The sequence below is a fragment of the Carassius auratus genome, chromosome 10 (genome assembly GCF_003368295.1).
Source record: "Carassius auratus strain Wakin chromosome 10, ASM336829v1, whole genome shotgun sequence".
NCBI lineage: Eukaryota > Metazoa > Chordata > Actinopteri > Cypriniformes > Cyprinidae > Carassius > Carassius auratus.
Window position 1 is genome coordinate 19,612,544 of NC_039252.1, and position 12,163 is coordinate 19,624,706.

Consider the following 12,163-nt stretch of genomic DNA (forward strand, 5'->3'; position numbering starts at 1 on the left):
TTTAGTAGAAATAGGTACTTTTATTTGTCAGGGATGCATTAAATTGATCAAAAGTGACAGAAAAAAAATATTGACATTAATACACAAAAAATTCTAATAACACTGTTCTGTTGAACTTTCTATTCACCAAAACATGTAAAAAATCTAGTTTCTAATAATCTAAAAAAATAAATAAATCTTGGTTACTTAAACGAGAACAATTATTACCACATGCCATTGTTTAAATTAATATTTTATTTTGACTTTTTTTTGCAAAGTCTGTCTATGTAAATTAAGACTTTGACACGATAAGTGACCTGTACTTTGCCATTGCATTGTGCAACTTGGTATCAAGAAGCATAACTAAGTATGTTTCATAAAATATGCACAAAATGCATTTATAATGACTTTGTGCCTGTGTAAAATACAATACTTTGACATTAAAAGATAATATGCATCACTGTCAAAACTGAATAACAGATACTCAGTGCTTCCCTTACTAATCGCACACACAGCGAGGTGCTTTGCTTCCTACAACACTTTTGAAATCACCATAAAATTCTTATCAGAACATTCGAAGTCTCTTCTGTTTCAGATAAATTAGAGGCAAATAAATCGGAGACGACGCGCCGCTACACAAGGCACATGAATAAATGGAGGAAGAGGGAAGCGCAAACAAACCCTTGACGTGAGGGGCGGATGATGAGAAAAGGCAGTTTATTTATAGAGCGGGCCAGCTGATAGTGGCTCGCCTCCGTGCTCACTCGTTTCTTTAAATTATTGTAATAAATCACTCACCTCACGGGGCTTTGAGCTCAGATAATCGTCAGCCACTCATCTCATGCCGAGCCTCTGCTCAGAGCTATTAAAAAGCCTCTTTAGGGGCCGGTTGTGGGAAAAATGGAACCTATTGAGAAAAGAGCTTCCGTCGGAGTCGGAGATGCTACCTCGCCAGTGTTGGCGGAGCACATTAAGGGGGCTCGGGGTATAATGCATGAGTTTCATAAGGCAGATACCTGATGCGACTGCTGATATGCTTTGGGTAATGGTGAGGAACAAATAACGTGGCTAGGAGGGAAAATGCAAAAGCACTGTGACATACAAATGCGACCAAACAGCATGAGTCAAAAGAAAATCTCCCAATCTCAAGTCAAATCATTATCAAGATTCATAAATGCAAATATGATACATGTAAGCCGAGAACATGCCATTTTAAACCTAGTTCCTCAAGTGCTATAATGTACACAAAATGTATCAATGGCAACCTCAATCTTCTGCGTTGCTTTGCGTTGCAAATACCTGCAATAATGCATGCAGATCTAAAAAACCTCACAATAAAATGCAAATTGCTTCACAAGTGAGCAGCACGGCTCAACGGGATGATGAAAGGGCCGATGGCGTAAGTGGGTCGCTGTGTGCGGTGGTGGGAAAATTCCACTGGCCCTCATACTTTATCAGACAAGAACTTGGAGAGGAACTTTGCTAAACCGCAGAAGCCAAAAACCCTCATGACTATCACCAATGAGGCTAATGAAAGACAAAGACAGCTAGCTCTTTGCTGGTAATGATGACAACCATAAATGGAAATGTTGCAGTTGTGATGCAACATGCCAGTTTTTGATGTTAAGATCATCATATAAATAATCAAAAGACATGGGGAGTATGAAAAATTAGTTTGTAGAACAGAACGACTTGGGCCAGCATCGATTTTTATGTGAAATTAGCATAGAGGCTTGAGAAATCGATTATACTTTTGAATGCTGCATCAGGTGTTTGATATTGAGTATCATTTTACAGCAAGAAGATTAAACACATACGATGCTGGAAATATTGACTGTGCAACTGGATCAGAATTTGTTTTGTAAGAGAAAAACAACCATGGCATCTACTAAAAAGTGTAGATTTTTCAGCTTTTTGACAGTATGCATCAGAAAAAGTATATTTCTAAATGAAGAATTATAAATATAAATCATTAAATCTGAATATTAAAACTGAGAGCTTGACATGACTGATGAAGCAAATCATGCCAATTCTAACAAATTTGTAATACTACAACATTTAAAAATAGAGATCCCACTGAAACATGCATGGAAAATGTCACAGGGACTTTCATGACCAGTTTTGAGACATGACATTATTTAATCAAGAGTTTTGAATCAATAAATTAAAAATATGTGGTTTGTACTTACTGGAAAGTTACGTATAAATGGGTCATGAACTGAGAAATTAAAATTCCCTTGATCTTTTGACATATTCAAGGTCACCGTTCTATAAAAACAAAAACAAGTTTCAGAACTCTCTTGTTGGTCTACAAACAACATAAACCGAAGTCAGTCTGCCAAAATTACAGCTAGTGGAATGCCACTTTATGAAGTAATAGTTTGGATAAAAACCGGCAGCGATGTAGAAGCCAGTTTTATCCAAACTATTACTTCATAAAGTGGCAGCCCCAGCCACTGACTCATGCATCTAGTGTAATTAATAGTGGTCGATCGATATATTGAAAAGGCCGATATCAGGCAATACGTTTTTTTGCTTGGCCGATGTGTTCGATGCAGGACTTTTGTTTTGACAGCGTTGAGAACGGCAGCATCTGAGCGGTTCAAACAGTGCTCACATTCTGCCACTTGTTTACCGTTGTTGTTAACAGTTCTGTATTAGACGGATAGAAGTCTGTATAATAATCAGATAGAACGGTTAAACAAATGAAATTAATGTATACAAAAAGTATTATAATGATGGTTTTTATATTATTAGTAATAGAAAGGTAAACATTATAATTCTTTCTCGTTTGCCATCAGCATTAGGTAAATACACATTTATATGATTTAAACAAATCTTTGAATGACTAATAAACATTTGTTTTCACAAACTCAGTCGAATCCAGCTGTGAGATCTTGTGAAGTGTGCATTTCTATCCAGTGTTCTCGGAGTGACGGACGGTCCATGTTAATTGAAAGCTTGAAACTTTAAACTTGTGATTTCATATTATGCTGTGCTTTATGGATTTACCCACTATCATATTCATTTCATTTTCTCCGTGTGCTGTATGAAAAAAAATATCAGTTTTATTAGAAAAATATGATTTCCAATGCACACAAACTTCCCAGAATGCCCAGAGTGCCCTGTTACAGTGTTTACTTCCAAAATATTTATTTATTTGTGAAAAATACTTTGTCATCTAAAGTATATGCATGTTTATATATTTTATATTTCTTTTTTTTATCCATCGGCATTGGTATTGGCTGTGAAAAAAACAATATAGGTTGACCACTAGTGAATAACGAGAGAGCCAAACGCAAGTCTACACAAAGACCTGTCTGCTCCAAAGACAACAAGATGCTGTTCAGTGCCAAATTGTGGGAAAACAATATTTGCATTGCCTTCCTTCTGATCCCAACATAAGGAAAGTGTGGATGAACTTTATTTTTAATGAAGATCCAGGCCATGTCAGTAAGAACTTGGTCCTTTGCTCACATTTTTTTCCACGGATTTGTTTACAAACAAGGCACAATTCGACACAGGATTTTCAGAAAGATCCAAACTTAAAAAATGATGCTGTGCCAATTATATTGGATCCGACAGTAATCACACCACACAAGTGTGAGTAACGGTTTTTATTACATGGCCACTACTGCTTTGTCTGTTTTTACAAATCGTTTGACGTGTGAACAATATATTTTAATCTAATCAAAGCAGCGTCCTTCTATGAGGAATGTACACTGTCAAACATACACAAGTGTTAGCCAGTTATATCAGTGGGTGTTTACTTCCGAGACTACAATACGTCTATTCAAACGGACCATTCTGATGAGGAGGGGTTAAAACAAGACAAAAAAAAAAGCCTATTACTTCTAAAGAATTATGTTTTTGGATGTTAAAATCATGATAAGATTATATGGGGACCTTAGAGAACAGTATAAAATAATAAAAAAGGCAGTTCATTACCCATTTAAATCAGAAGTGTTATAAAACACAACAAAAAGGCCTGTGCCTGTGCTTTAATCACCCTAGAGGAATCCTTGGTGTATATGACTTGCTTCTTCCATATGAATCCAATCGGAGTTATATTAAAAATTGTCCTGGCTATTCCAAGCGTTATCATTGCAGTGGGTGGGTGTTTCTGTTTAACAGTCCACAACACATCAAATAAAGCACATGCATCCATAATAAGACGTGCCTCACATGGCTCCAGGGGGTGAATAAAGGCCTCCTGCAGTGAATCCATGCATTTTTGTAAGAAAAATATCCATATTTCAAACTTAATAAACACTCTTCTCTCACTTCTGCTGACTGTCGTACATGGAAACAGTGTTAAACAGAAACACCCACCCACTGTAATGATAACACTTGGAATAGTAAGGACAATTTTTAATATGACCCCGAATGGATTCGTCTGACAGAAGCAGGTTAAATACACCTAGGATGCCTCGAGAGCGCAGGCTAATTTTCATTTTTGGGTGAACTAACTCCTTAAAGGGGGGGTGAAATGCTATTTCATGCATACTGAGTTTTTTACACTGTTAAAGAGTTGGATTCCCATGCTAAACATGGACAAAGTTTCAAAAATTAAGTTGTACGTTTGAAGGAGTATTTCTGTTCCAAAAATACTCCTTCCGGTTTGTCACAAGTTTCGGAAAGTTTTTTTCGAGTATGGCTCTGTGTGACGTTAGATGGAGCGGAATTTCCTTATATGGGTCCTGAGGGCACTTCTGCCGGAAGAGCGCGCTCCCGTATAGCAGAGCAGAGAGAGGCTGTGCACAGACAACCACTGATCAGAGCGAGAGCGTCGCGAAATGTCACAAAAGGAGTGTGTTTTTGGTTGCCAGGGCAAGACAACCCTGCACAGATTACCAAAGAAAAAACAGCATTAAGGGACCAGTGGATGGAGTTTATTTTTACAGAGCATTTATTTTAACGGAGTTGTGCAAGTGTTTGTGTTTGTTCCCTGCATTTCGAAAATGCTTGTTTTACAAATAAGGCCCAGTTTGACGACGGATTTGTGTATCGTTTATTTCTTAAGGATAATGCAATCCCAACGAAAAAGGGTCACGATTGTGTGTTGGAACCGCAGGCAGTGAGTAAAACTGCTTAAAATATCTCTGCCTCCTTGTGAGTGCGTCCGCCTCCCATCGGAGACTCGGGTTCGAGCCCCGCTCGGAGCGAGTCCTTGCTGCTGCTGCTCTCGTTCAGTTTCAGCCTTCACAGCTGTCACAGCTTCCAAACGCTGTCAACGCAACTGGCGCTCGTGATTCTTTAGCTCCGCCCACACGTCACGCCTCCAGGCGCTCGTGTTTTTCCGGGAAAAATCGGTACAGACTATCTTTCTCTTATGAATATAATAAAACTAAATACTTTTTGGAGTTATGAAGGATGCAGTAGTACTCTATAGGTACTCAAGATTAACATGATATTGAGTGAAAACGAGCATTTCACCCCCCCCTTTAATGCATTAACCAATATCATCTATCAATGAGCTATACATTTGTCAGTATTTATTAATTTATGTTGACATTAAAATTAAAAACTGTTCATGGATAGTTCATGTTAGCTCATTAAGTAATATCAACAGATTTTTGACAATTTTTTACAATATCAACAGATTCAGACAATTTTGATTTCAATAATATTTTACTAAATGTTGAGATTAACATTTAACATGTTAACAAATAAAACCTTATTGCAAATGGTTGACAGTCATTACAAATACATCACTAATTTATTTAATACACATCATCTATCCCAGCATCTAGCATAACATCTTTTCACCAGTCACTTCTCTAAGTTCAATGACATCAATCAAAATCACAGTGGGCGTGGCCTCAGAGCACCACACACAGCTCAATACCATTAACGTCTGGATGGGCTCCAAGCTCAAAAAGTGAAAAATATGCAGTTGCTTTTTGCAGCATTAACCACACGCCGCTTGGAGGCTGCAATGACACAATCCCCCCCCAACCCTGGACCCATTTGTTACCAAGATTAGGCATCTATTAAGACCAACTGGCCATTTCCTGATTGCATTCATTAATAATGGTGCTCTGCTTTGTGGAGAACAGCTATTGCCCACACAGATCCAAAACCTGACGAAACTGATGTCACAAAAGAGGCTAAAGCAGGTATGTCCATACTAACAGAGTGGTCCTTTCAGTGTATTGCCTTTCCTAGTCTATTACTGTAAGTGGGGTGGACAAACACTATTAAAATTTCAAAAGCCAGTGACGTTTGGCTATGTGGTCACAAGCGTCATGAGTATAATAACGCTTGGGGATGGTCCTATGCAACTTTTGCATTTGTGAAATTGGGACGAGGTCAGTGGATGGGATAATCTCAACACACGGAGGCTTCACTGGCAGTCAGCCAATGTGTTTGAGGGGATTGTTCAACCTATAATGAAATTCAGTCATGTTCGCCCTCTTGTAAATCCAAACCCATTTGAGTATCCTTATGTAGCACTTTCAAATACATAAACAGTTGGTGACCATGTCTCCCAAGTTCCAAAATAATTAATAAACAAGTGACAGAACGATTAAAGTAGTTCATATGACATCTAAACCCTATTCAAAGACATATGAAAGCTTTGAATAGGAAACGGCCCAAAATGAAGTCATTATTTGCTCTATATTTAAATGGATCAATATTAGGTTTGACAGCTGTAGATTTTAAGTCAATAATAACAAACAGTTCAGGTCTGTTTACGTCATACAAAACTAACACGTGACTTCAAAAGACTTGAAAGATGACGTACAAGAAACACGGTGCTCAGAGAGCTTGACAGAGATGATCACTATTGCCTGCTATCAAAAAAAGAGCTACAGGACTGAACATCCTTCAAAATTCTCCTTTTGTGTTTCACAGGAAAGTTTGATAAATATGGAATAAAATTAATAATTAAAAATTAAATTTAATAGCGACTGAATCTCACAATTATCTTTTTTTCTCAGATTTGCAAGACATTAACCTGTAATTGTTAGTTTTAAAGATAAAAACACAAGCTATAAACTTGCAACTTACAGTTATAAAGTTAGAATCGCAATAAACTAAATTCCAAGTTATAAAGTCTGAGGGACAAAACTTTTTAACTCAACAAACAAAAACGAAACTGAACAAAAGTCAGTATTGTGAGATAAAAAGTTGCATTTACCTTTTTAATTTTTATCCAGTTGTGGAAACAAGCTTCCAGACATGAGAATGATTAAACAGTTTACATTTTAACAGTAAACTACTCCATTAGGAACTCATGATCATTCTGTTAGGTTACGGTTCCTCTTCCAAACCATCTAAAACAGCTCTAGAACACAGATGCTGTTCCCTCGCTGACTGCGGGAATCAACTCTTCCAGATCAGCTGAGCTGACTAATGAGCAGAATGGGGAATAGAGATGTCGATGGAGATGCTATGGTTATTTGTAACTTTCTGTAAGTTATATAAAAACACCCAAGCATATGCCCACACAGCTCTTCTGCCAACACCAACACACTTCCTGATATAGTACACTTATTACCGAGCACAATGGGTATATTTGGAAGCGGAGATGCCAGTGGTGCCCAGTGAAAAGATTCGCCAAGAAAATCCAGCAAGAAATAGAACGGGACGCCTCAGTGCCGGAATGACTGATGGGCTGATTCTCCCCAACGAATACTCAAGGAGATCCGGAACAAGCTATGCTAAACATGATACAAAGCGCTCGCACACAAACCTACACATTTCATTTATTAATGGTCTCACGTGAGAGATATACAGTGTCTGGAGACCCGAGAGTCGAGCTTCTCCGTTACACTCTCGGCCCGCTCGAGGGAAAAGCGCTACTGTTACACAGGTTAACAGATTCCACTGTAGGCCAACGACTGTCAATCATATCACACCTGCAACTCGAACAATGTAAGGTTTTGCTTTAGCATGAAGATATGCATAATGGTATGTACCATGCAATGGCATAAACAAGTCAACCTGCGATTCTGATACGGTTTATACTATGGTGTTAAAGAAAAAACAGTTTATGCTGAAACTAGTCTCGCAGACAGGCATTTGTAGCTGCCTATGAGTAAAATAAGGTCTGTGGTAAATATAAATGGACATTTTGCACAATTTGCAGTGCGTATTGATAACACCCATACTGAATGTGAATTTTAAAAAGCGTGTGTGAGCAGTTTACATTGTACAATTAAACATCCAAGTATCATAAGTTATGTTTTCCACAGACCTTTTTTACTATAAAAACCACGGGAAAATCTTAAAGGGAACCCATAGTGAACTACTCTTCTGGGTTTTGACGTCAAGGCTGCTGCTCTCTATTACATTTATTCATATATCAGCCGCATTACAACGGCTTCAAACATAGCTAATTTGAATTTTCTTTCTTTTCTTTTTCAAGTCTTGTTTTTACACTTTCAAAAAAAAAAACTAAAGGTACAAAAGCTGTCACTAAGAAATACCTTTGCAAAAGGTACATCTCTGTATCATATTTATCCTTAAAAGGTACTCAACAATGTACACATTAGTACCTGTATGGTACACATTAGTAAATCTTAAAAGGGTACTGCACCAGCTTTTGTTGAAATATTATATAAAATGCTAAGCTGTTTTTGCATTTATTTGGTACCTGACATATTCATTTAAGCATCTTTTCAAGTATCAATTTAATTCAGTGGCTAAACAAAAAGAGACATTTCTGTTTATTCAATTATAAAACATTTTGTGGTTGAATTTTCAGCAAAGATATCTATTCTGTAATTGTGATGTAAAATTATAAACTTTTTTCCCAAGAAGAAGCCACTGTAAAGAAAGCTCAGCACTGGCTCTTTCACAGTAACAACACAATGGATGACAATGTTCCTGGGCTAAATGAACATGCGTATGTTCTGTAGCCGCTCTGTGGTTCTTTGCTTGCCTTGTTTGGAGGGAATACATTTCAATGTTTACTATGTGGCTATAAATAACATGGTGCAACTGCGTAGAGTCGCCCCACCGTTGCACTTCCCTCTCTTCGCTGTGCCACCAGCCCACCGCTGACGGTGTCGGGGTCACATCGGCATGCTGTCACGATCCCGGCCGTACATCCCTGTCGGAGCTGCAGCCATCAGCAGGCGTTCTCCAGCCGGGCCGGGAGCGAAGGGGGGAGTGGGAGCCAATCAATACTGTGACTCATTCTTTCTACGATGGCTGCTTCATAACAGGATTCATTAAGAACAAACCTAATCATTTTGGCAGGATAATTAGATACAGGGAAGCATTTTTCCCTCTCCCTCGATGTGCTTGAAAAGAACACGGCAAACTATGAGGTCTCGCAAACTACAAATGTAGGTTGCTGGTGAAAGGGAGTGTCCAGCGAGCACACCGGAAAAACGAGACTCCAAAGAGGAATAGCAGCTAAAATTAACAATTCCATGACGAGATAATTGCAACCGTGTGATTAAGATGTGAAGAACGTCCCAATTATCTTGACAAGACTGAAATCATTACTGGATGATGCTGAACTGTGTTCAATGTGTTTATTCATCAAAGACAGATGAAATTAAAGCCAGATATTGATGATTTAACTACATATTTAGGACTGGGGTGGAGGGGGCGACTACATGTAGAAATTTAATGATTGGCTATTGGTCAACACTTATCTGAATATTGGGTGGAACCAGTATTAGATAGATAGATAGATAGATAGATAGACAGATAGACAGATAGATATGCAAAAAAACATGATATAGAGTCATGTCTGTGTCATCTGAGTCAACCATGTATGCAAATAACAATTGTAAAATGATAAAATATTATACAAATTATTTGGCTAAAACTCAAAAGTGCTCCTGCATTAAGGAAAATCAAACTCACATTACGCAAGTTATTTTCATAAGTATTCATTTCTATCTAATAAGGTACTTTAGTCTGTAGCACAACTTGAAAAACTTATAATTAAACAGCTATATAATTATAATATTTTTGATTTTATTATATATATATATATATATATATATATATATATATATATATATTTTTTTTTTTTTTTTTTTTTTTTTGCTTCAACATAGTTAATTTTATAACATATGCCTATAACTTTTTTCATTTTAATATTTTTTCTTTTCTATCATTTAAAAATCCATACATCAGTGTTTTTCCATACTTCGGGAACAGTGTTTATCACAAACCTACAATTTTTCAAACCTAAACAGTTATATTATTTATACACAGCACAGAATGACTCCATCGGTCTACTCAAAGCAGATAATGTCACTTGTAGAGCTAACTAATCTTCTTCAACCAGGTAAGTTATCTCTGACAGCTAATTAACTTTGATAGGTCACAAATTCAAAAAACAAAAATCAACCTATTTTCCCTAAAAACATATGGACCATAATCTATTTGCATACCCATCTATAAATTATACAGAAATACAAATGACAACTAAGATTTCCCCCCAAATCCCCATGAGAATATAAATACATTCAATGCTAATTCATGAAAGTGAATAATTAATACAGCATACATAATTACAGGTACAGGGGTTTGATTATAATATCAAACGGTGATAAGTGATTTGACTGCCCAGTGATAACTCTCATTAACAATTCATGCTACCGAGAAGATTGGCCAATTTATGAGTCCCATCTAATCGAGACAACTGTAAAAGCCTTAAGATAAGACTAAAATTACAGCATCTAAGTAATACGATAATCTCCTACACAATTAAATAACACATTTAATACTCACATACATTAATCTCGTTACAACTCCCAAATGGTTCATGTGGGGCAAAAGGTAAAAATAATAATAATAATAATAATAATAATAAATAAGGGTTTAAGGCGTTTAATTATTTATTTTTGTCACGAACGACAAGCTAGAGAAGGTCGTGACTAACGAACTCACAAGCGACAGTTGGAATTAAAAATAAAACCGTTGAGATTAACATTTCAAACGCGAGCGGATATTTCGCGGGCTTTGTTTTTTCTTACCTTCGTCGCAGAGTTTTAGCTCAAAGCGGCTCTAATCAGAGCGACGAGGCCATCGATATCCGGCGGCTTTAGCTCACACACATCTCCGCCGCGGGTCGAGGTGTCTGCCGGGGGCTGCAACGCTATTTTCCCGCGCTGTCTGTAAGCGAGTCGCTGGCTACCGGTTGAGCCGACTAAATAAAACAGCAAAGCAGGCCGACGGTGTCCTCCATGCAGTCAAAAAATTCCCGTGCTTTTAAAAAAGCGCGTACGGCTGACAGTCCACAACATGCACACGTCAAATAGGAAGTGACAGGACAGGTTTAACCACAGCAGAGCTCGAGCTTGACTGTCACTGCCTTTGCATTGTTTTCAGCGTGAACAGCAGCGGCAGTAAGACTTCCTGCAACATTATATCCGCTGCAGCTCATATAGTCGATCCCTTAAAAACAGCGTGTGGAGAAAAACTGTACAGGTATGCTGATCCATGCATTTGCGAGGCGTCCCGGGGGTTCTGCGGGTCTATTTGAAGCGTCTGCTCTTTCTCAAAACCTTGACCTAGCTTTTCAGTGCGTGCGCGTCCTTTCCTTCTTTCTATCTTTACCGAAAGTGCGAGCAGCATCATTTCAGCTCCGATATCATTGGATGGTAAATTCGCCTTCCCCTTCCTCCAGGGGTTATTTTTTCCATCGCTGTAGCGCCCTCTGCCGACGAAACGTGTGAATCGCTGCTGTTTCTTAAAGAGATAGTTTAGCCTAAAATAAACATTCTTGCCATTATTTACCCACCTCCATGTTGTTCCTAATCCACGTGGCTTTTGTTAAACTCAAAGGGAGATGATTCGCATAGTTGCTCTTTAATACAGTGGAAGTGGACTAGCTGTCAAGTTTCAAAAAGAACAAGAAAGTAGCCTAAAAGTAGATTGAAACCTAAAGTTCATGGATAAATTAAAGACCAGTTTTTCTAGCTTCTGTGTTTTTTTTTTTTTTTTGTCCAAGCAGCTCTTTTCCATCCATTCAAAGTGAATGGTAATATCTTTTAAAGAGATATTTCATCCAAAATGGAAAATTATATCATCGTTTACTCACCCTCATGTTGTTTCAAACATGCAAGTTTTCTTTCTTCTGTTTAACACAAAAGATATTTTGAAAAATGTTTGTAGTTGACAGTAGACATATGGAAAAGATACCAAGGAAGTCAATGGCTACCGTCAACTGTTTGGTTAAAACACTCTTCGAAGAAACTCATACAGGTTT

General features: G+C 37.7%; 1 protein-coding gene across 4 annotated transcripts in view; it reads right to left on the reverse strand.

Moving 5' to 3' along the window:
- LOC113110198 (membrane-associated phosphatidylinositol transfer protein 2-like) overlaps positions 1-11,546 on the reverse strand; it is a 66,147-nt gene extending 54,601 nt beyond the window's left edge. For 2 of the 4 annotated variants that reach the window (XM_026274256.1, XM_026274252.1), the window contains exon 1: positions 10,929-11,546. The gene's annotated coding sequence lies outside the window, so the exon portion shown is untranslated. The remainder of the gene's footprint in view (positions 1-10,928) is intronic. The other 2 variants (XM_026274258.1, XM_026274257.1) reach the window with 1 other exon arrangement.
- Between the last annotated feature and the right edge of the window lie 617 nt (positions 11,547-12,163).